Source organism: Orcinus orca, chromosome 10 (genome assembly GCF_937001465.1).
Source record: "Orcinus orca chromosome 10, mOrcOrc1.1, whole genome shotgun sequence".
NCBI classification, from domain to species: domain Eukaryota; kingdom Metazoa; phylum Chordata; class Mammalia; order Artiodactyla; family Delphinidae; genus Orcinus; species Orcinus orca.
This window is the reverse complement of record NC_064568.1, coordinates 90,704,942-90,731,516: the sequence shown is the minus strand read 5'-3', so window position 1 is coordinate 90,731,516 and position 26,575 is coordinate 90,704,942. Positions and strand designations below refer to the sequence as shown.

Below are 26,575 nucleotides of genomic sequence, written 5' to 3'. Positions count from 1 at the left end.
ATCCAAGGAGGCAACTGTTTGAGAGCAGCAACGGGACCACAGAAAGTTGGTGACTTGTGGTCATATTCTAGCAGATGGCAAAGGTGTGGATTACTCTTGGAAGCCACTGTCAGGTTGGATGGCATTTTACTCCCTAGTGACACTGAAGAAGTGAGTTCTTCTATCTATTCTCTGAATAAGAGCACTACGAATCCCCTGTGAGATGGTTTTTCAACAGTACAAACGCACCATCAATCTGCTCATAAGACTATTTAAAGTTAATATGTGCTCTAGTCTATACAATTCTTCAGGAACAAGGGGCCATTTTTAAATGCAGGGTGACTGACAAAATCTCTTCCCAAGTAGCTCATGAAAAGAAAGGGAACCAACTAAGATGACAGTGCAGTGCTTTTATAAGTCAGCAATAGGAAAACAAAACAAGTTGATTTTCAAAGATAAAGCTTCTCTTATAACAAGTTCAGTATATAGCTATTGGAATAACAGACTTTGTGGTATGCTCTTAAAATAACGTGAATAATACAGATGAAACATTGAAGCAGGAAGCCTTCCTTCACAGATGCTGCTTAAGAACCTTGAAGCCCAGAATTAAAATGTAAACATATTAGTACCCTTTTTCCTTCCCTTCTGCCCCATCCCAGTCTTCAAAAAAAACGATGTTCCTATGAGACAGGAAAAGATACTGTATAACATCAAAATGTCTCAACTTACTATAATTATTATTTATTAGCTAATTAGGTTTGGTAAAAGGTTTCTTATGTATATTTGATTTTTGTGTTGGTGTTTATGACTATTGGGTAGGAATTTTCCAACACTTTCTAGATATCTTTCAAACATTTTAAATGAATTCAAATCAGCTACAAATGTTAAAGGTTGTTTATGTGATCAAACACACAATGGAAAATAAAATGACTTACCTCCTAGCCTACATAAAATATAGAGGAATGTCAAAATATAAAGAGGAGTATAATTGCTTGCTCCTGATTTGGGAGACTGTTAATTGCTCTCTCCTCACTCCATCCCAGTCCCGACTCAAAATAGCATTTAAAATAAAGTAAACCACACTGATAGTACAGCAGAGTATGGATAATTTTTTTTTCTCAAAGATTCTTCAAAGTGTAGGTCAGGCTGATCACCTGTTTCATTTTCTTAATCATTTAAAGAAATTTTAAGAATATGACCAAAATCTAAATCAACTCTGCTGCAATTCGATAGTTATAACAAGAAAAATCATCATATTTGTGTACAGGGCAACACACAGGAAACATTTATTATAAAAAAAAAAAGACTTGAGAAAGATTTATATTTAGGAACTATATAACTAATAAATTTTAAAGCTGAGGAAAATAAAATATGGGTTTTTATCCCCCTGGAATTGTGAACAACCTCTTTACAAAGTATCCCAAAAGCTTCCTTTATTTTAAAATGGACATTCTTGGGACTCAAACACAAGTCAATCAATGAAGAATCATATGTTGACAGTACGAGAAAGGGGAAGAAATTACCTTTCGTTGGTAGAAAGTTCCATTCCCATGAAAGAAAAATAAAAGTGCTTGGAGGAGGGGAAGAGGGAAAAAAAGCTCCGGTGAGTTTAATAAGTGCCATTATTGCTGAGAAATTTTAAAGGGTGATAATATGAATCACGAGAGAAGCGCAATAGGGCAGCTATTCAAAATTTGTTTTTCACATATTTAGCGCAAAAACAGCAGTTCTCACAAGAAAGGTCAATCAACCCACACGTTCATCTCCAGTCAAGCAGCACTTTGAGATCCAAATGTGATTGCAAATCTCTTGCAGGCCAAGATGAAGGGGTTTTTCATTTCAATCTATCTATTACTACCAGCATTTTATATTCATCATGGTCAGGGGTTGAAGTGCATACTAGGTATTTAGCTGGTGCAGAATTCCAGCACTTCCCTCATCACACTAGAGTAGAATTAACATGTGAACATGCACATGCACGCACGTGCACGCACACACACACGCACACACACAACTATGCTACAGCAACATGAAGCATCTGACTTACTCTTGCCCAAGTAATCAGATTCAGACTTAGGGCTTCCTTTCAAACCTGACTTCACCCCCCTGAAACTCTTGCAGGGGTCCTCTCAGCATGCCATAGGTTGCTGCATGTGCCGTAATAACAAGGCACAGCAGGATGAGTAAAGAGCAAAATGCAATCAATCAGCAGAGGCCATCCTTACTTTTGTAAATTTAAGTCAGTCCCTGAAACTTCCTTTACACGCACACCTGTGGTTGTGCCTTAATTTCCTTTTTAAAAACAGTTCGAGTACTTTCTTTTAAATTATCATATATAATACAAACAGAAAAATGCATAAAACAAATGTACACTTTAGTGAACCCTTGAACAGCAACATAACCCACACTTGTGGCAAGAAATAACAGAGTCCCAGACTTGCCCCTTCTTGAATATAAATACCTCCCTCCCTGCAACTATAACCAACATCCCTGAAATGCATTCTATCTACTTCCTTGACTTTATTTAAGGTTTTATTATATAATTATGCATACCTAAAGTATGGTTGAATTATGCCTGTTTTTTATTGATGACACTCAATTCATAAAGAATATATTCCATCAGGCCTGGCTTTTTTTTGCTCAGTATTTCATCTTTAAGATTGATCTACATTCTTCCACGTATGTGTAGTTTATTCACTTTTTATTGTTGCATACTATTCCAAGGCATGAATATGTCACAATTGACTTATTCATTTGAATTTTGATGGGCGTTTGGAATATATGTATCTGGCCCACTGCAATGCAACTTTGAAAAGTCTTAGCCATATTCTGGTATACATAAGCTGAAACTTATAGGGGATGTATACATAAGAGTGGAGTTACTGGACCATACCACACATGTATGTTTAGTTTTACTAGAGATGGGCAAAAATTTTCCAAAGTTTCCATCCCACCAGCAATGCCTAAGAGTTCTTGCTCCTTCACATTCCCAACAACACTTAGGTTTTTTGTTTTTTTGCAGGTCTGGTTGGCACCCCTTTCCTTTATAAATAGAATAGTTGGAGAGAGAAGCCCTCATTGGACTTTCTGAATCTCTTATAATCCATAATTGTTGACCCATTCTTTTTGTTGTTTTTGTTGTTGTTGTTTTAATTTTGGGCCACACCGCATGGCATGTGGGCTCTCAGTTCCCTGACCAGGGATTGAACCTGCGCCCCCTGCAATGGAAGCATGGAGTCCTAACCACTGGACCGCCAGGGAAGTCCCCACTGACCCATTCTAAAGGTCATCAAAACTTCCTCTGTCTTATTGTTATGCACTATTAGAGAGCCTCTTAATTTAGAACTTATTGAGGTAATAACCTAGATTAGTTCTAAAGGAGCTATTACACTTTTTAAAAGGTGGACAAAAGTCCTGAGAAAAGAGACTAAATTTACCAAAGACCCAGTAGACAGGAGACCTATAACTAAGATGGAGAAGAACAAGCAGTTCTGTGTTATCTGTAAATCAAATAAATAAACATCAGATTCGGTAGGAAAAAAACAGATCTCACTAATGTGACTGAGAAAGTTAATCACAAAGAAAAATAATTCTGAGGAAAGCAGTGTGGGAACATGGGAATTAAATAAAGAAAAAGCCTCTTGGGGCTTCCCTGGTGGCGCAGTGATTGAGAGTCCGCCTGCTGATGCAGGGGACGTGGGTTTGTGCCCCGGTCCGGGAGGATCCCACATGACGCGGAGCGGCTGGGCCCGTGAGCCATGGCCGCTGAGCCTGCGCGTCCGGAGCCTGTGCTCCGCAACGGGAGAGGCCACAACAGTGAGAGGCCCGCGAACCGCAAAAAAAAAAAAAAAGAAAAAGCCTCCTCTTCCTTCATTTCTGTCTTCTACACACACAGATACACACACGTACACACAAATTATTTCACTCACCACCTCCAGCACTAATTAGTGAGTGACTTTCTTTTCCTGGAAATGCTGACAAGTTCCAGCTGAATACATTTTTTAAAAAAAGAAAACTGAAAATTATTTGAATATGTGTTAATATTTTTTCTCTCGTGACCGAGTCCCATATACACAGAGCTAAACCCCAAATGGGCAATTTCTCCCAAGGTTCCAGGAACCTTGGGTTCTGTATGAAGATCCCAAATATGCTTCCTAAGCAATTCTTTTGTTTTCTGTTTAGAAAACTGACAAGAACAATACATTTTTACATAAAGACATAGAAACTGGATATAGTCAGTGGACACCTCTTCATCCTTGATGGAGCATCTGCTCTGCAGGCTTTTAAAATCAGGCTATGACTTTCCTTACCTAGATCTATTTAGACATCAGAATTAATCAAAAATTCAATTTATTCCTTATTTTGGAGATGATTTACGATGGTGTATTTCATCTCTCTGGCAAGATCCTACAATCTGTAGGTTAGATCAATAGTTAACTGGGAGATGTAATATGAATTGACTGCTCTTCTGACATGAACTCATTTGCAAATACAAGTAAGAGATTTTAGGTGGTCTTATTACGAAATGGACCAGTGGTTCACAATTATCATATTTATCTGGAGGAGCTTTTTAAAATACACATATCCTGAAAATTCTGATTCAACAGCACTGGAGTATCATATCTACTTTTTTAAATTACCCTAGTGACTATGAAACCTAGACAATGTTAAAAACCAATGAAATAAGGAGGAAGAAGAAAGATGGAAAAATCAAATGCCAAAGGACCAATCTCTTAAGTCTGAGACTTTTTAAACATTATTAACATTGGAGTCAGTATTTCAAATGTATGGTATGATGTGCTCATAACACTCCTCCCACTTTCTCCTTTACCCTCCCAGCCACTATAACAAAGAAATATGACCATGCGTTTGTCAGTCTGAACCCTATTTCTGTTGACAAGGGCTATATTTCAGTTGAGCTCACTTTCCCCCTTTCCACCACACATAGGACTTTATTTCTCAGGGTTTATTAAATGCATTCCACTATATTCTGGTTTATGGTAACTTTGTTCTGCGTAGTCCCATTATATCCAAACATTTGTGCTTTTTCAAATATGAAAGAACTGAGGAACCAAACTGATCAAATGTTACTTTTTTAAAAGCTGCAATAGTTTCTGATGCACCTCTTTCTTTGAGGAAAGATGTTATTGTGTACTCTATTAAAAATGGGACAGTTCACACCGAAAACAAGCAAACATTGAGTAAAAGCCTGTATATTTTAGCAGGCTTGAAGATTATCGAAATTTTACTGGGATAACATATACCATGACTAGGTAAAGTAAAATCAGAATACAAGTTAAACTTTATTCAGACATACACTGACCAGTTCCAACCCAGACTGAAAGCAAGGGGTCTCTGTTCAGTCCTGCCTATACTAACCCCAGCCTATCCACTCTAAGGGAGACATTTCCAAAGCTAAACACATAATAACAAGAAAAAAAAATAAGCCACTAAGTTGTAAAATAATTCACTATAATTTTGCATCTTACCTTTTCAAATAGTAAATATAAATATTTTGTCTTCTAGACCAAATGGCATGGTTTCTATTAAACTAGCACAAGCTAAAAATGAGGTCATTCTAAAAGACTATAAAGAACAAAGCATCAAATGATTGCATATAACCAAACTAGAATTTTATGACCAATTCTATAAAAATAATAATTAATCTTCTGAATTCTAAGTGGCAGACACTATGCAGAATAGAAGATGACAAGAAACTCATTGATAACAGATTAAGAGGCAATTTGCTTTTCTTGAATAATATCAAAATGTCATTTCCTTCTCACTAAAAACAACAAAACTATTAGCTAGAGCATTATTTGAATGGCCTATTAAAGCCAAGGAACGAATAAAAAACATGAGGTTATTATCTTCAATGATTAAAAACTGTCACCCATTATAAATATATCCAGTAATCTGAAATTGCTTAAAAGGAAATCAGATATAGACACAATTTCCCTAGGATAAAAGCTCATTTCTTTTCCTTTACTGCCAAGTACTTTCTCTTTTATAAGTAATCTCCCTGTCTTTTTTTCCTCCAATAGAGAAATAAACACAAACATTTGGAGAGATTTACAAACCAGTGCAATGATATCCAGTCTTCAGAGTAAATAGTATGTTTTAAAGAAACAAGACATTTGTCATTCTCATCCTTTCCCCTTGTTATACACATGAAATATACAAAAGCTAAGCCATTATAAGTGAAATATGATCAAAAAACACTCAAGATAAGAATTTGATTCTCAGAATTAGAATATAGACTTGTTTTTCCCTAACCAGGTAAGAGTGCTAAGTGCATTGTTCTCCATGTGGTCAGCAAATTGGGAAAATTTTAATTTTTTTCACCTGCATTTGAGTCTCATGGGCCTTCTCTATAATCCTTGAAAATATATTTATCATAGCTACTTATACTCCTAAATGGAAACAACAGTAATAAGTTCAGAAAACAGTCTTCAAATTATTATAAAATGTATTTGTCATCATAAACATGATTGTATAAACTAGTAGCTAAGAGCTAGTGAATTTCTCTGAACCATGTAACATAAATTCAAGTCTTAATATTGGCTTTTCACTTTGTGACTACTTCTTTAAAAAAAAACTTTGTGCGAGAGTATGGCAGAACTAAATACCACGAAAACTATTTCAGGTACAAAAGTAAAAATATATATATATATATACATATATATATATATATTTTTTGGTTGCACCACGTAGCTTGTGGGATCTTAGTTCCCTGACCAGGGATTGAACCTGTGCCCTCGGCAGTGAAAGCTCAGGGTCCTAACCACTGGACTGCCAGGGAATACCCCTAAAATAAATATTTTAAATATTTAAATATACAGCCAAGCTTCCCCCACTCCCCCCCCAAAAAAAAGATTGGATGGCTATCCCCAAAGGCTGAAAACATCTAGAAATCTTGAATCCAGAGTTAATCATGCATTAAAATGAGCAGTGGTCTTAGGACAATCTGCCAACCCATGTCATTTAGCTCCATTCTTTCATGGAGAGCAGGAGACAAAGTCTACAGTTGGTTCCAGAACAGAAGCAAGATTAGATCCTCCTGGGACGAGATAGCAAAGAGTAAATTAGGAGGAAAAAAAATCCACAGAGGAAGATGGTGTTGAAATTTGCCTATCAGTTTCTCAACTTGAGATAGAGGGGGGTAAGTTCATTAAGCTTTCATAACCATAAAACAGTGTTCATGTAGCATTTGGGTTAGAATTCATACTATTTATATGATTCTTAAAACTCCAAGCTAAGAATTGTTTTCAAATGGTGCTTAATAGGTAGTGACTTCAGGAACCTGGCATAAACAAAGGTAAATCCACATTTAGAGGAACCATTTTCAACCCAGGTCAATTAGAACATCCACAATCAAAAGTTAAATTCCCAGAGGGGATATATGTATATGTATAGCTGATTCACTTTGCTATACAGCAGAAATTAACACAACATTGTAAAGCAACTATATTCCAATAAAAAAATTTTTAAAAAGTTAAATTCCCACAGTTAAAAAGGAAATACAGGATGGAATGAATTGGGAGATTGGGATTGACATATATACGTTATGTATAAAATAAGCAACTAATGAGAACCTACTGTATAGCACAGGGAGCTCTACTCAGTGCTCTGTGGTGACCTAAATGGGAAGGAAATCAAAAAAAGAGGGGATATATGTATACGTATAGCTGATTCACTTTGCTGAACAGCAGAAACTAACACAACATTGTAAAGCAACTATACTCCAATAAAAATGAATTAAAAAAAATAAATACAAGTTATATCAGCCATGAACTTGAACTTGGAGAACAAACAACCAATCAGACCCACAAAACTACAGACATCAGAATGATCAGATACAGAACAGAATGTAAATTAACTATATTTAACATGCGTAAATAATAAGAGGGTATTGGGATTATTTCAAAAGAAGGAGAAACTATCAAAATGAGGTATATTTGAAGATAACCACATAGATCTTATAGAAATACAATATATAAGTGAAATTAAAAATTTAATTAACTAGTTAAACAGCTGGAAAGACAAAGCTGAAGACAAAACCAATGCAGCAGAAGACAAATCTGGAGAAATTATACAGAATGAGACCCTGAACTATAAAAAGGGAAAGAGTATGAAAGAGAAGGTAAAAGGAATGGGTGACAAAAAGTTATAATCTAATACCCCGTAATCGACATACTAGAAAGAAATAAAAGGAAGAATGTGGGAGAGACAATATTCAAAGAAATACTAGCTAAGGTTTGTTTCAGAATTAAGAAAAAAATGCAAATTCTCAGAATCCCAGTATATCTAAAGCAGAATAAATAAATGGAAATAAATGGAAATGTAAAAATCTGTAGAGCATCAAAGACAAAAGAAGATCTTGAAAGAAGGCAGAAGTTAAAGGCAAATTAACAAAAATTAAAATTAGACAACTGAGTTTTCAAGAGTAATAACAAAAGTCAGAAAAGAGCAAAATAATATCAAAATGTGCTAAGGAAAAAAATAATTGTCAAGACAGAATTCTACACTCAGTAAAATTATTATTTAAGAACATGGGCAAAAATAAAGGCAACAGACAAGGTCTGAGTATATACTATTAATAGAGGCTCACTAAAGATGTAAGTACAGGATTTAATTTAAGAAAAATTAAAATGAGCAAAAAAGAAGGTCTGAGAGACAAGAAAGGATGGTGAGAAATTTAAGAAGGGAAAAGACAGTAGTAAACATAGATTAAACTGGAAAAAAAGATATTGAATATGTAAAACTATAATATCTATTTTGTGTGGTTTATTTTTTTTAAAGCCACTGGAAAATAATAGCAAATAAGACACTAGGAAAGTAACAGGAGTTCAAATATTCTAAAATCACTACATTGTTGAGTGAGAGATTAGAATTTTTAAATTAAAATACAGAATAAGCACTGAAACCAAAAGAAATACCATAGTAAAAATAGAATAAATAGCGGATACGCAATAGCATATTTGAAATAAATCCAAATGTATCATTAATCACAACAAATTCCATGTTAAAAGTCAAGGTGTTTCAGACCAGAATTTTTAAAATCTAGATATACGTAGTTTACATTAGACAACATAAAATAACAAACTGATTGGGCTGTACTAATGTTAGAAACTATATACTTTAAGACAAAAAATATTCTAGAGTTAAAGGAAGCACAATAGTATAAAAGATTCACCAGAAGATATAATAATTTAAATTTAAATGTACCCAAAATACAGTTTCAAAATATATAAAAAGAAAACTGAGAGAACTATCATAGTAAATTTACAAATCTATCATCATAATAAGCATTCTTAAAACCTTTCTTATCAATAAACAAGTGAAAAAATGAATAAGAATATCGAACATAGCCTCAATATTCTGAATTACATAGGATATTCTTAATAATTGGAAAATACACATTTTCTTAAACATATGTGTATCGTTTGCAAAAATATAAAATATTCTTTCGTGAAAATATAATAATCATTACAAAAGTCAATAGAAACAGAAAACTTGTTTAAATGCTCATATATATTGAAAATTAAAATATGCTTCTAAGTAACTCAGGAATGCTAGTAAAATGATATTTAGAGAAAAAAGATTAATGCATCTAACATGTATATTAAAAGCAAGGAAAGCAGATAATTTTAGAAATTTTAAAACATAAAATTGACTCCAATAAAGTATATGGAATAAAGTAATAAAAATATAGCAGATAATGAAATTTAAAAAATACAATAGAGGATCACAGAAACCACCTGACCTTTTAGAAAAGAGCAATTAAATTGACAAACCTCTGGCAAGCTTGATTAATAAAAGAGCATACTAATAAGTAATATGGAAATGAAAAGGGTGCATAGCTATAGATGCTGCAAACATTTTAAAAAATAGTAAAAGAATATTATCAACTTTATGCTACCAAAAAAGTTGAAATTGATTCTTAGGAAAAAAATACATACCTTGCCAAATGGACTTAAGAAAAATAGATCACTTGAATAGTTTTAAAACCATTAAAGAAATTTAATCAGTAGTTTTAAATATTCCCACAAATGAAATACCAGGCCCCAGCAACTTCTATTCACTATTCAAGGACAGATAATTCCAATCTTTCATACAATATTTCAGAAAATACAAAAAGAAACACTATTCAACTCATTTTATGAGGCTAGTATAATTTTGATACAAAATCAGGAAAGGAAAATATGAGAAAGGCAAATTACAGGCCAGTTTCACTCATTAATACAGATGTAGAGTATTCCTTAACAGAATATTAACAAAACAAAACCAGCAATTTAAAAAAATAACAGTTTTACACCAAAAGCAAAAAAAAGTGAAAATAGACAAATTTGATAACATTAAAATTTAAAGCTTCTTCATCAAAGAACACTATTAACAGAGTGAAAAGGCAGCCTACTGAATGGGAAAAAATATTTGCAAATCACATATCTGATAAGAGGTTAGTATCCAGAGTACATAAAGAACTCCTACAACTCAACAGCAACACAACAAATAGCCTGATTAAAAAATGGGCAAAGAACTCGAATAGACATTTCTTCAAAGAGGACATGGAAATGGCCAACAAGCATATAAAAAGATGCTCAACATCACTAATCATTAGAGAAATGAAAATCAAAACCACAATAAGATATCACCTCATACCCCTTACTGCTACTATCAATAACACAGAAAATAACAAATGTTGGGAAGGATGTGAAGAAATGTATAAAATGGTGCAGCTGCTATGGAAAACAGTATGGCGGTTCCTCAAAAAATTAAAAATAGAATTATCATATAATAGAGCAATTCCACTTCTGGGTATATACCCAAAAGTTTTGAAAGCAGGATCTCAGGAGATATTTGCACAGCCATGTTCACAGCAGCAGTATTCACAATAGCCAAGAGATAGTAGCAATCCAAATGTTCAGACAGATGAATGGACAGGCAAAATGTGGTCTATACATAGAATGAAATATTATTCCATTTAAAAAGGAAAGAAATTTTGACACATGCTACAACCTGGATGAAGCTTGGGGACATTATGCTAAGTGAAATAAACCAGTTACAAAAGACAAATACTGTATAATTCCACTAATATGAGGTATCTAGAATTGTCAAATTCATAGAAACTAAAAGTTGGACGGTGGTTGCCAGGGTCTTGGAGAATGGGGTTATGGGGAGTGTTTAAAGGGTACAGAGCTTCAGTTTTGCAAGAGGAAAACATACTGGAGATCTCTTTCACAGCAATGTGAATATGCTTAACATTACTGAACTGTACATTTAATAATGATTAAGATAATAAATTTTATGTGTTTCCTTAATACAATAATTTTTTTAATATTAATTTTAATTTACCCCAGGAATGTAAAGTTGGTTCAACTTTAGGAAATCTATTAATATAATTTACCACATTAGCAAATAAAAGGTAATAATGTGAATGTCTCAAAAGATGAAAAAAACTGATAAAAATCAATATTCATTCTTAACTGAAAAAAAGACCTAACAAACCTTGTTCTCAAATTAAAAATTATCTTCTGGGACTTCCCTGGTGGTCCAGTGGTTAAGAATCTGCCTACCAATGCAGGGGACGTGGGTTCAACCCCTGGTCAGGGAACTAAGATCCCACATGCCTTGGGGCAACTAAGCCCTCGCACCGCAACTACTGAGCATGCAAGCCACAACTAGAGAGCCCGTGTGCTCTGGAGCCCACATGCCACAGCTAGAGAGAAGCCCACACGCTGCAATGAAAGATGAAAGATCCTGTCGCAACTAAGACCCGATGCAGCCAAAATAAATAAATAAATAAATAAAAATATTTTAAAGGTTATCTTCTACACACACACACACACACACAGAGCTTACAACTAACATATTTAATGGTGAAACATTAAAAAGATTTCTTCTGAAATCCAAGGTAAGGCATATTTGCCTGCACTTCTATATAATACTAGACTGCAGGTCTCACTAGTACAATAAAAACAGTGGAATAGGGTTAGGGCAAACCCAGAAAGGGAAGGAGGAGAGAAAAAAAAGAAGGAAGGGAGGAATACAGGAAGAGATGCATGGAGGGGGAGAAGGAGAAAAACAGAAGAGAAGAAAAAGGAAGGAAAAGTTAAAGGCATAAGGAAAGGAAAACGTATAACTATTGCTTTTCTCATATGATATGATGGTATATAAAACAACCCAAGTGAATGTACAGATAAATTATCAAATTTAGTAAGACAGGTCAGCAAAGTTGCTAGATGTAGTTGTTACATAAAAGTCAATCTCATTTAGGTACAATAATGACAAATAGAACGTTTAATTAATTTCAAACATACCATTTGTAATAGCACCAAATATTAACTATTTAAAACAAAAGTCATGAAGACCTGTTAGAGAAAATTATCAACTTTTGTTTGAAGACATTAAGGAATATGTAAATAAATGGAGAGATTTATCATATTCATGGCTTAGAAAATTCGATATTATAATACTGGGACAATGTCAATTCTTCCCAGACTGAGAAAGGGTCTTTCTATAAAACTTCAGAAAATAATTCAGAAATAAAAATTCAGAAAAGACTTTATGTGAAAATTAACATGCTAATTCTAATGTGCGTATGAAAGAGCAAGAGACCAAGAACAGTCAAGACACTCCTGAAGAAGAATCAAGTCAAAGTTCGTCCTCTGCCGGGTATGAAGACTAGAAAGCCATTTTTAATTGAGCTGGTATAGAATTAGGGCATAGAGAATCAAGTAAACTAACAGAACACAAACGAGAACCACAAAACAGACCCAGGTAAAAATGAACATTGAATATACGATACAGGTAGCATCACGTACCAATAGGAAAGCAGGGACTACTGAATAAACACACAAGAATAACAAGCTACCCCTTTAGGAAAAAAACGGACTTGGATCTCTTCCTCACATCTTCTAAAAAAAACAATTTCAGATTGGTTGAGGGCTTAGCACTTTTAGAAAAAGAATGTGATATAACATCTTTTTGATAAAAAGATGCATTCTTAAACAGGACACAAAGAGCGAAAACATAAAGAAAATGATAAGTCATTTAAAGCTAAGAACTTTTCTGTTTATCAAAAAATATCTAATAGAGGATGAAAATGGCAGCCACAAAGTAAGAATGATTATTTGCAATAGCATATAATCATCACAAGATTAGTATGAGAATGTTCCTACTAATTTTTTTAAAAAAAGAAGGGTAGTGAGACTTCCCTGGTGGCGCAGTGGTTAAGACTCCACGCTCCCGATGCAGGGGGCCCAGGTTCCATCCCTGGTCTGGGAACTAGATCCCACATGCATGCTGCAACTAAGAGTTCACATGCCACAACTAAGGAACCAGTGAGCCGCAACTAAGGAGCCCACCTGACACAACTAAGGAGCCCATCTGCTGCAACTAAGGAGCCACGTGCTGCAACTAAGGAGCTCGCCTGCTGCAGCTTGCCTGCTGCAGCTAATACCCAAGGCAACCAAATAAATAAAGTAAAAAAAAAATAATAAAAATTAAAAAATAAAAAGGGTAGTAAATTACATTAAAAAAAGACAAAACATGAATGAACAATATATGAAAAATGATCAACCACATTAAAATAATCAAAGAGAGGAAATTAAAAACGACAATGAGGTAAAGTTCTGACAATGTAGTGTGTTAGGAAGTATACATGGCAACAGGAACTCATACACTGTGGTAGGAGTATGCAGGTTTTGGAAAGCAATTTTGGCATTAGCTTGCAAAGCTGAAGAGCTACATACCCTCTAATGAACAATTCTACTGTGCAAACACATGAAATTGGCTTAGGGGTTACTACTTTGTTCATAAAAATTATAGACAGAATAGAAATTAATAACGCATCACAAAATGAATATGCCTTAGAGATAATATGGCACCTTTGTACCAGGAAACAAGCACAATAATGAACATAGCAGCATTATTTATAATAGCAAAGATAAATGGAAGCAACGCCAATGTCTGCAGCAGGAGAACTGGTAAATAAAATGAATATACAATGAAATAATTGTATTCAAGCCTTACCGTTCTCATCTAATGGAGTACCCCTGTTCCAGAGACTTCTGCTCTGGTTAATTCTCCCTTTCCCTCTGGAGAATAAAATCTGTTATTTCTGGCTATCTGCCCTCTACACCGTATTTATATATAATTGACCTATCGGATTCAAACCATGGTTTTATTTCAGAACTAGTAAGTACCCGTGAGCCTTATTTACTCTATCGTTTTCCACTTTCATTCCCCCACCCCACAATACAGAGACACAAACACACACAGATTTCGTGTCCCACTCTTCACTCGACCTCCAAAATAGTCAAGTCTCTTACAATACCTGAGGAAATGTCCACTGCCTCAATAGCTGTGATGATGGCTTAATGCCCTTAAAACCCTGACTCTATATTAAGGACCAAGAAAAGAATTTTTTAATACCTGAACAAGGACAGAGGATGATTAAGATACAAATTTTATACGCTAGCTTATTTTATTTCTAATTATATTCTTAGTAAATGACGTTAATATTCAACAGGAATGACTTTGTCACTCAGTGCTTTTGCCCAGTAAAAACCAGAGCCCCTAAGCATTTTATTGGCACTAAAGCAGTCAGCTGTGACATACGATAACGGCAAGGGTAAAGAAATTCTGCTCCGTTTCTAAATTAAATGTCTCTTCGATGACTTGAATGTAGGAGACTGAACATATGTAGAGGAGATCACAATAATTTTAAAAGGTGTTGACAGTATTATCATAATAGTCACCTGTTTAAACCAATGCTGACCCTCATGCATGTGTATGTATTATACAGTTTAAGTAACCCAAAGCAGATGCTATACGTGTAAATCCACAAACAACTATAACGATCATTCATATCTCATGCTCGTAGATGAGAGAAGGGTAAATGACTTACTCAGCAAATTCTATTTCAACAGCATCGCCCTCCATCCTCAACACCGAACATCACAAAACTAGTTACTGGTGAGGCTCACTTTTTAGTGTTCTCCAGCACGTTATGGTGCCTATTAAACAAAAAATCAGTTTTAGGTGTTTGTTTATCTTACAGAATGATTTACATATGATTTATTGAGCTATATATTAATGCACATAAAGATATGACTTGAGAAAAATTTCTCCTGTAGTTTAAATTTACTACTGGTCTCTAACTAGCATGACATGTGTCCATGGTCAAGTGACTTTATCTAGAAGATACATTTTCATCTATATATTCTAGTAGCATGTAAACAGACCCTAACTTCATGTCAAGCCACTTAATGAGACATCATCATCGTCATTAAAATCATTTGTTTTTATGTATCTGCATCCGTGTGGCTCCATACTAAGCACTATGAAAAGTGAGAATTAAAATGTCTCTCCTTCACAGGATATGCAATTTAAAATAAAACAGGAAAACGCATATTGATGACACTAAGATCAAACACAGACACTAAACATAAGCATATAAGTATGTCTGATTACATCAAATGGTTAGATGAATGAGAAGGGGTTTTAAGATTTCATTTTAAAACAGTTAAGATTTCATGAAAATCTCAACTTCTCTGTCTTGAAGGCTTATTTCAGCACTTGGGTTTGAAGAGGGGTCTTAGTAAGATAAGGACCCTGTAGTCTAGGGTTTCAGAGAAAGAAAACACTCCAGAAAAGGCCATATCATAGGGTAATTCATAAGAGGGGCAAGATTAGTAAGATGACCAAGGGGCAAGTTCCATGTACCCGAATATCAGAAAAAATATATATTTAATTAATATACCACCACCTGCTGAGAACCCATTCATCTGGCTAGCAGGGCCAAATAGTGTTTTTCTAACACTATTCAGAAAGACTTCACTTCACTTTGAGCTCCTAAATAGGCCAAGCCAATAATCTTTAAAAACCCAGATCAGGGCTTCCCTGGTGGCGCAGTGGTTGAGAGTCCGCCTGCCGATGCAGGGGACACGGGTTCGTGCCCCGGTCCGGGAAGATCCCACATGCCGTGGAGCGGCTGGGCCCGTGAGCCATGGCCACTGAGCCTGCGCATCCGGAGCCTGTGCTCCGCAGCGGGAGAGGCCACAACAGTGAGAGGCCCGCGTCAGTGAGAGGCCCGCATACGGCAAAAAAAAAAAAAAACCCAGATCAGAGAAATGTTTAAATTTAAGAATAGTTCCTCAATCTTAATTCCTAGTAGCAATCAGTAGCTATTCTTTTCCTCTATGCTATTCTTACAAAGAGGAAACTGCTTTATCCTATTAGGTTCTCTCAAAATAATACAGTTCTGATTCTTTTCTGCTAGTGGTTCTCCAAGTGTGGTCCTGGGAAGAGGGCATCAGTATCACCTGGCAACTTGTGCGAAACGGAAATTCTCAGGCTCCACCCCAGACCTACTCCATCAGACAACTGGGGGGGGTGAGGACCAGCCATCCGGTTGAACAAGACCCTCAGGTGATTCTGCTAGGCACTCAGGTTGAACACTACTGCTTTGTACCTGTCCAATAATAGCACCATCCATGCTTGCCCCGGTCCCACCGTCAGGACAGGTATTTCAGTTCACCTGTAGAAATAATTCAAGAAAAAAATGGTTTTGTCACTTAATCTTCACACTGAAAATGGCATATTTATGTTGGTCAATAAATACTCCCCAAATGGAATAATACTCTTAAACACTCCATACTCATCAACTTTCAGTGTTACAGGGATTGTAGATTGTAGTGTTTACAAAACATTTTCTAATATATTATCAATGAAGCCAATAGATTTAACAAGCTCCCAGGGGTCTTCATTCTCTCCTGGGCCTCACACAGAGAAGACCCTAATAGGCGGAGATCTCACAGCACCGCATATAAGAGCTCTCCTTTGTGTGCCAGGAGGGAGGGCTGGAAAAAGTCTCCTGGAAGGTCTAAGAGTAAAGACAAAAAAAAAAAAGCCTGAGATTTCCTTCTTGCTGATTCAGCAGGCCCTGAGGGTCATCCTTCCCCACTCCCAGCAGAGCTGAGACACTTCCAATGGGCCAGGCCCAGTTCTCAGTGTCAAGATCTGGAAATCAATGGTTTTACAGTGAGGGAATGGCATTCCCTAACTCTTAGTCTGAGGTTGTAGCTAAAACCAGACAACCCTTTTTGGAACACCAAACCATTTAAGCCAAATCGAAAAAAGTTCAGCTTCTTTGACAAGCACACTGAAAGACACTTTTACGCGTGTTAGGCTAAAATCCCACCAGGTCCCTGGAAAATCCTCTACCTGTGTTAGCCCCATGCTCAGTTCCCACAGTCCCCAGGAATGAAGACCTTCCTGCCCGTCACCAACACCAATTACCTCCCACCAAACTTCACGATGAAAAAGGGGGACAAAAATAATCACTATTTCAGCAGCGGTCATTTTAAAAAACATGATAATAACGTCGAACTCCCTCCAAAATTAGCCTCCACCGTCCTGTAAATTGGTTTTCTTTGTGATCTAAAATTGACTCGCAGGGCACCAGTTAGAAAATAGTCGCTGAAAAGCCGGGGCCTCCGAGCTTTCGGATCCTGCCGGTCTTTCATCGTGTAAACAAACGCATCAGATTTAAAGCTTTCCCATAATTGTTATGCTAACCTTGGAGCGAAACCTCTCCATTTGCATTTGAAGGAGCTAAATATTAGGCAGGAAAGAAAGTGCTCTCTTTGAAAGCCTGAGAAAATGTCCCCGCTCGGGGCTGCCGGGCCATCTGGGCCGCGGGCTGGGGCGCAGCTCCCGCCCCCCGCGCCCTGGTAGCCGCGCGCCGGGAAGAAGGGGCGCCCCGAGGGCCGTCATCTGGCTGCAGAAGAATGCGGACGGGCCCCCGGAGCCTTAGGGCGCGGGCCGGGCTCGCTCGGGGCGGGGGCGGCCCGGGGATGTGGGAGCCAGGCGTGCCTTGGGGATAGATCACGCGGCCTGGGATCCTTGCCCTTTTCCCAGGGCGCATCCCCCGGGCCCACCGCTTCCTGGATGCCGGGGGAGAGGGGCGTCTCCGCAGCAGGGTGAGGGGCTCGGAGGCGCGAGGCGGGGTGTGGAGAGCGTAGGCCTATGCTGGGAAGGAGAAATGCACATTCAGTAAGCGCTCTGACCCACTTTGAACTTGATCTCCTGGAGTCTCCAGATCCAGCCCGTTTAGTCGAGGCCAGTAAGCCCCCCTATGCACACCAAGCTTGGAGTAATTAAAAATAAAAACGCTGCACCGTTGGGGGTTTCTTATAGAAAGGAGGGAAGGCTCGAACTTCCCATCAGCCTATTCTGGGGCAATCAAGAAAAGCCTTGCAGCCCTCTACCTTTTCCTGTAAACGGAACCAAAGCGTATCTAGGATGAGTTACGGAAAAATCATTCCTGGGGGAAAAACATCGAGGGCTTCATACACCAGGAGGACAGAGCTGGAGGGGATAAGATGCTCCTAGATTCGAAGCATATAATTATTTTCTTGCACCACTTCTCATTTTAATCTCATTTCGAATATAATTCAAAGGTGCTTTGATTTTTAAATGACTTCACTGTTGTCAGAATTAGCATTTTTCACTAGTCCTAGGAGACATTCCAGAGGAGAACGGTATTTTTATTTTCCTTTTTTCCCCCCCTACGGTTTGACAAAGGCTTCTCATGCATCGCTGGACTGTGTTACAAAGTTAAGGGATTTTTCCCTCTCTCAAAGGAAGATCGTTGAGGCTGCAAGTAACCCTGGTAGCTGCTAGGAGATGGAATTCTTTAGGCTAGAACAGCATGTTGCACAAAATAACTGGCAAAAGAGGAATGCAGGCCAGCACTTGAGTTCTTTACAGGGGCAAAAGGATGCAACAGTGACCCAAGGTCTACATGGGAAGAGAAGATGAAGTATATTGTTTTTCCTAATCATAAACTAAGTATCAGTGTTTGACAAGCTTCTAAAATGCATCAACTGCCATGTATTCTATTTATTTCATTATTTATTAAATGGCTACAAGTTTGGTTTGGGGGTTTTTTGTTTGTTTTTTAAGATTTAGGACCTTGGCCTCAGACAGACCCCAGTTCCAGATCTGGCTTCTCATACTTACTACCTTGGTAGCCCCAATCAAGTTACTTTGCCTTTGTAAATCCCAGTGTTCTTATCCATAAAATGGGTGTATTGAAATAAACACAGTGCCTAACACATAGTAAGCACTCTATAAATCATAGCTGTTGCTGAGTACGTTATTATCATCATTGTAATCACTGTCTCTTCCCTGAAGATTCTAAATCTTTTAAAATCTGTATTAAATGAAGCAATTGAATGGGGTCATTCAAAAATATTTATTTGTTGCCAGGTTCTGCTCTAGTGCTAGAGATAAATAGATAAATGTTCCTTGTTCTTATGGACTATAGGTTCTAGTTAGGGAGATAAACCACAGATCAGAAAAGTATTAAATATGATCATTGTGTAAACGAGCAGGAACTTATGAGAGGCCTCCCAGGACAGACCCCTTCCCCATATCCTCTGCTGTAGCTCCTTTCTGAAGTACCCAGATAATAGTATCTCATGCATATTTACTGAGTTTTTCAGATGCTAAAAACCACCACCAAATGTAAGAAATTAACTATTTGATGATCATGAGCACGTAGTCCTGGACCTACACCCTGTTACCTCATAATCAACCAATCAGAGAATTGTGCATGAGCTGATCACATACCCTGTGACCCTCCTCGCTCACCCGGCCTTTAAAAATGCTTTGCTGAAACCCTTTTGGGAGTTAGGCATTTGCAGGGGGCATGAGGCCCCTTTCTCCTTGCATGGCCCTGCAATAAACATTTCCCGGCTCCAAACTCCAACGTTTCTGTATTGTTTGGCCTCACAATACGTCGGGCACGTGAACTTGCATTTGGTAACAATTTCAGAGAACAATAGATTCCATAAAGAAAATAAACCAGGGAATTGGGAAGGGGAGTGACTGAGAAAGGTGCTGGGGGAGAAGAGAAGGGCTGGTTAAGATGAGAAGGACGGGGCACCTCGAAGAGGAAGTGACAACCATAGGTGTCCACCAGGCAAAAGCAGACTGGAGAAACATTCAGGGCCAGATCTTGTACGGTCAGGAGCTCCAAATTCTTCAGAGCAATGAGAGATGATGAGAAAGTTTCAGGCGAGGGAATAACATGATCTGATTTACTATTTAGAAAGGTCACTCTGGCTCCTATGTGGCGAGTAGACAATGGGAAGTGGTGGAAGAGGATAGGGTAAAAGTGGTCCTCAGCCCTCCTTGCCCTTGGGAAACTTTTATAAAGCCAAGCTCTATTTGTGGGCGTGGAGTAGCGCCTAGGCATTGCTTTTCCTGGCTTTTTGTTGTTGTTGTTCTAAACTCCCAGGTGATTCTACTGTATTGTAAGAGTGGAAAAAAACACTAATTTGTAAGCCATCTCAGTCGTCCCGTGAAAGAGGATGTGATTGACGTGGAGATGCTAAGCGGTGGTCATAGGCTATGTCTCAGAGGTAGAAGCAAATCAACCTGCTAATGGATTAGAAGTGACGGGACGGGTGGGGAGAGAAAGATAGGAATGAGGAATGACCTCATAGTTGGCTCAGTAGTATAGATGGTGATCCCATTTACCGGGATGGCAAAAATGAAGTCAAAGTAGACAGAGGAATGAAGACTGGAATCAAAAATACTGACCATGTTGTGTATATGATGATAATTTGACATATATTAGTATAACAATAATATAATTATTCAGTTGAAACATCTAGCAGGAAGTTGATTTGAGAGATAGGAGGACAAAACTCTAAATGTCATCTGTATCAATGTTGCCCAGTAGAACTTTCAGCGAGAATGGAAATGTCCTATATCTGTACTGTCTACTGCAGTATCACTCACCACATGTGGATATTAGCACTTGAAATACAGCTAGGCTGGTATAACTGAGGAGCTGATTATTTTTTTTAATTAATTTAAATTTAAATAGCAATATGTGGCCAGTAGCTATCCTACTGGACAAAGCAGACATGCGTTGATGATTCCCATGTTTATATATCTGGCCTGAACTTGATACCTTCTCACTACTTCCCCTGGTAACAAACAGATCAAAGCCACTGTCCTCTCCAGCTTAGATTATTGCAAGAGCCTCCTATCTGGTCACAATGTTTCTCCCCTGACCTTTTATTGTATATTCTCAAAACAGCAGCCAAAATCATCTTCACAGCTTGAGTTATATCATGTATTTCTTTGCTTGAAGCCTTCTAATGTTTCCTCATCTCAATATGATAAAAGCCAAAGATTTTTCAATAGCATACAAAAAAAAAAAAAAGCAGCCCTAAATCATCTGACCCCTTCTTTGCCTCTCTAACGTCACTTTCCACTTTTCTGCCACTCCTCTGTCCCTGCCATAGCACTTATCACCTTCTCTTGCGCGATATACTTAACTCAGTTATATTGTTTAGTGTCTACTCTCTTTTAGTAGAAAATAGGCTCTGTTGGGGTGGGGATTTAGGACTATTTTGTTCACTATTGTGTCCTCTACTACCTAGAACACAGTAGCCTGGCACATGTTAAGCACCCAAGAAATACTTATTGAAAGACTGATAATATATGCTCACCTAGGTCACCCAGAAAGACTGTACATGGAGAATAAAAAGGGCTTCAGGACTGAGCCCCAGGCCACTCCTGCATTTAGAGTTGCACCATCCAATGTGTTGGCCACTAGTAGCCATATGTGGCTTTTCAGCTTTCAAAATATGCTACTCCAAACTGAGATGCACTATAAGTGTAAAATACCAGATTGTGAAGATTAAGGATATATATAAAGAATGTAAAGTAGCTCATTAATTATTTATAGTGATTACTTACTGAAATAATATTTTGGAGATTTTGAGTTAATTAAAATGTATTATTAAAATTGATTTCACCTCTTCCTTTTTACTTTTTTTAATGTGGAAATTAAATACTAGGAAATTTAAAATCACATATGTGGCTCAGGTTATATTTCTATTAGACAAGTTGGTTTAGAGATTGAGAAGAAGAAAAGCCAGCAGGGGTTACTGTGCAGTGAGTAGGAGAAAATATCAGGAAAGTGTGGTACATGGAAGATTAGAGAAACAATTTTTTAAAGTGGGAAGGAACAGTTAACTAGGTCATATGAGCAAAATAAAGACAGCGAATTAAGCAAAAGATTTGGCAAGATGGAGATCACTGTCAACTATGACAAGGGTGGTTTCAGAGATAGGTGTGTGCAGAAGCCCAACTGGAGAGGGATTAAGTCAGAATAGAAAGTGAGGAAGGAGAGACAACCAATACAGACAACCCTCTCAAGAAGTTTTCTATGAGAAATGGGATGACTGCTGGACATAGAACAAAATTATTTTAAGATGGGAGATGTTTTGATCACTGAAGGAAATGATCCAAGAGAGATAGCCCCAAATTGGAAAATTTAGGCCAAATACAAAGAATATGGACACAAAGCATTTTAAATCTGAAAGGGCCCTTGAAGTTTATCTTAGACAAACTCTTTGCATTACAGATAAGAACTCTGAGATCCAAACAAGTGAAGGATTTGTCAATGTCAACAGCAAAGCTGAAACCAGAACCAGAAACATGGTCAATGAGCTTAGATATAAGCTCATTTCTTCAGAGACAAACACTGGTTTTCCAAAAAAAAAAACAACCCCATTGAGTGAGAATTATCTTATGTACCACTAGTATAGAATGACAGAGTGTCTCCTTTGGAATAGCTTCAATAATTCTAAGTGAATTGGATAAAACTTATGAAAAGATTTATCATCAGGGATGAAAACCTTTCTGTGCTTTATACCTAGAAAGTTCATACCTGTAACCAAGTATAACTTCTCTACCATAGAATAAAAATCAACTCTGTACTGTTTCCCTGTACAAAATTTAAATTAACTGGGGTGCTCAGAGAATGGTGAAAATGAGAGGTTCTGATAAATTTTATTTTCTGCTTAACCTGAGGTCAACCAAACAAATACATTGTATTCTAACTCCACTGAAAATCTTTAAATGCTTAGCCCTTCTTTCCTTACTGTGTAGGAAAATGACCATAATTTGATCTCTCTTTAATGATCCAGTATTTTTCTGTGCCTCAGGGTATCATGTTCAATAACACTTTACAATATCTTCCTAGGACTTTAGGTACAGAGAGTGAATTACGGAAGGAAATTTTGCAGTTTCTTTCTGTGAACTTCATAGGAACATGTTTATCATTTGCCTCTTTTTTGCTAAAGGTTGGGTAAAATAAAACTTCAAGTGATGAGGTTATCTGTTAATTCAAGTTTTATCACCCTGTTTTCATTTCTTGTACACTAAGATAATACAATACTGTTAACTCATAAAAAATACAGTATGTGTTAAGGGGCTTTGGTTTGAAGGTTTTGTTATTGTTGTTATAACATTGTTGATGGGTTTGTGATGACCTTGACAAACCCCTCACTTAGAGATTGTTATGAACAATGATACTCATTCATAAGAAGATTAATCTGGGGTGAGTCAGTCTGGGGCCACAAAGAGGCAAAATTTCACATACAAGTGGGTTGAGATGGGTAACACAGTCTCACAGATGTGTGATGGGGTTTGCATGTGATATGTGATATGTGAACCGCATCACATGCCTCCTTTCCGTTCTACATTCACTTCAGTACCTATCCTTCTCCAAGTCCAAGGCTAATTCTTAAATTCTACCTTCTCTGCACGTTTTTCTCTTCCTCGGCACACAGCCTTGCTCGGCTCTCACCAGTTACAAAAGTTCCTTATCCCTTACTCTACCTCTTACCATTCTTTTGCCTACCAAGCTTCAAAATAAGTAGTCTGCCTCCGCAGACTCTTATTCCTCCCAACTGTGCATCTTCAGGACTTTCCATCATTATTTTTCTTAGCTGCCCAGGGGTCTCTAACACAGTTTGACCCTTCCACCTAGAAACTTGCTTTGTCAAACCACGACTTTACCTTTTCCTATTTTCTCTCCTCCTCCCCTCTAAATACTTCTTCTTGGGTTCCCTCACTAGTTCTTTTCCTTATGCCCTCTGAATGTGTGTTCCCAGACTTTCATCCTCAGCTTTCTCATTTTTCCTTCCATTTCTTCCTTCTGCTATTTCATCTGTTTCCCAAACTCTAACTGCCGCTAATATACTGGTAACTCAGAAGTTTGATATCTTTCTTGAGCCTGCTGGGCAACTCCACCTGGATATTCTGGAAGTGATCTCAAAATTAATACATCCCAAAACAAACTCATTAGCAAGATTTTTCTTTATCAGTTAATGGGGCCAAGCAGTTACCTAGTCACACAAGTCAATTCGCTTGACTCCCACTTTTTCCCTCAATCATTCAATTGATTTTGGCTTAAATACATATAGCAAATCTGTGCATCCCTCAAATCTGGTGAGCAACCTTAGTGTAGCTTCATGGCCTTCCCCTCTTTTAAGTTGTTTATCGCTCCTATCATCCTGCACTATGTTCTTTCCAAAACATAAATCTGAACTATTATTGCTGCTCCTTTGGGGATAACCTCCTCCACCCCCATCATGGAATAAAGTCCAGAATACTCTTCAGAGCACGTCATGTCCTTCACATCTGACCTTAACCTGTCACCCCCAATGCCTTTTCAACCATTTCTAGCAACCACCACCTCTTCCCTTCTGTTCCACACACTCCTGACTGTCTCATCCATCTGGAACTCCTACTCAGCCTCCAAGAGGCCTTGTCAGTATCTCCTAAAATCACTTGTTACACGGAATGATAATTAATTATTTACATACCTCCCACTACACTGTGTTATGATTAGTAAATAATATGTTCTGCTTAACAGTAGGGATCATGGTGTTTTCACCACTGTATCTACACCATCTAGCAGAGTACTTAGCCTTAGTAGGGGCTCAACCTATGGATTGGAATTGAATGGTTTAGAGGTAAACTCAGTCTAAATGAGATAACCAGTCTGTCCTAATGAGCTCATCTTCATTGTCTATCCCTGTTGACAGGTATCATCCTAAACCTAAGAGACAGGTGATTTCTGATTTCAGACACAGGGTGTGTCACCCTGATTTGTGAGGAAGGGAATGCTCCGCCGCCCCCCACCCCTTTTCTTCATTCTTCCTGGGAGAACAAATTGCATTATGCAGTTGTGGCGCCAACTTGCTTTTTAAGGGCACACTTTGCTGTTCTGTTTGAATATCCCTTGTCTCTCCTGTTGTTCTTTCTCTGAGCCTGTCTGCCCTTTTCCAAAAGTGAAAACATCACCAAGCATTTCTGTAATAATATGGTGTATATTATCACATTAGCTACAGTTCTAATAAAAGTAGCTACATTATCAGATTATGCTTTGCCTCAGAGCCACAGAAATAATGGTGCTTTATCAGGAAATTTTTTATAGCCAAATGGAAATTCACTAATGCAATAGGAAGTTATCAAACATAATATAATTCAAGAGACCCAAACTGTTAGTGTCTCAATAGGTGAAGGGGGAAAACATCTATTTTATTGTAATGAAACTCTTAACAGAGACATATTTATTATCTTTGTAAAAATGCTCAACATGTTCTTTTTCTCTCTGTATAATCATTTCTCGTTTCTTTTTTTAAAACTTGGATTCTTTTTGTGAAAAGTCTGTTTGAATGTCAGAAGAAAATAAAAGTGAAGGACGTCCCTTGTGGTCCAGTGTTTAAGAATCCGCCTTCCAATGGGGACGTGGGTTCGATCCCTGGTCGGGGAACTAAGATCCCACATGCCACAGGACAACTAAGCCTGTGGGCCGCAACTACTGAGCCCGTGCACTCTGGAGCCTGCATGCCACAACTAGAGAGAAGCCCACTTGACACAAAGAAAGATCCCACATGCCACAACAAAGACCTAATGCAGCCAAACAAATAAATAAATAAAATACATATAATGGTGTCCCTCAAAAAAAGAAGAAGGGCTTCCCTGGTGGTGCAGTGGTTGAGAGTTCGCCTGCCGATGCAGGGGACACAGGTTCGTGCCCCGGTCTGGGAAGATCCCACATGCCGTGGAGCAGCTAGGCCCGTGAGCCATGGCCGCTGAGCCTGCGCATCCGGAGCCTGTGCTCTGCAACGGGAGAGGCCACAACAGTGAGAGGCCCGCGTAACACAAAAAAAAAAGAAGAAGAAGAAGAAAATAAAAGTGATCGGTGATCAGGCAGTTATTAAGTAGAAAAAATCATCCAAAAAATTTAAAATATGGATTTATGCTATCAAACTGCTAAGAGAGTTTCAGAAAGGCTTCCATAAACATAAAACACACAACAAAACACCAGTGTGCCTATGTATTGTGGAGAATGATAAGCTGTCTGCTCACATGCACAAACTAATGAGCAGGAAAATGTCAATACATAGCATGTCAAATAGTCAGTGCTCAAATTCCATCCAAACTTTTACCTCGATTTCCATCTAAAAACAGTGAACAAACATGCAAAATCTAGGTAGCTGCAATTTTTGCCTTTACTAAACAATGGTTTCATGACAGTCAGAATATCAAATTCAGAGAAAAAAATTAAATGGCTTTCCTGCTTCATAATACATCAAATTCTTGCTAGAATTCAAAGGAAGGATGAAGAGGTTTTTTTTTTTTCTTTCTCCGAAAAAAATTTCCCTTAGTCCAGGACTGGGGGGAAAGTGATTACCTAAAAGGGCATGAC

At 37.6% G+C, this 26,575-nt stretch overlaps 1 long non-coding RNA gene across 2 annotated transcripts in view; it reads right to left on the bottom strand.

Moving 5' to 3' along the window:
* LOC125965684 (uncharacterized) overlaps positions 1-26,575 on the bottom strand; it is a 294,608-nt gene that overhangs the window by 239,264 nt on the left and 28,769 nt on the right. For both annotated transcript variants that reach the window (XR_007479912.1, XR_007479913.1), the window contains exons 2-3: positions 16,457-16,522; positions 14,891-14,999 (exon numbers count right to left, since the gene is read on the bottom strand). This is a non-coding gene — a long non-coding RNA (uncharacterized LOC125965684). The remainder of the gene's footprint in view (positions 1-14,890; positions 15,000-16,456; positions 16,523-26,575) is intronic.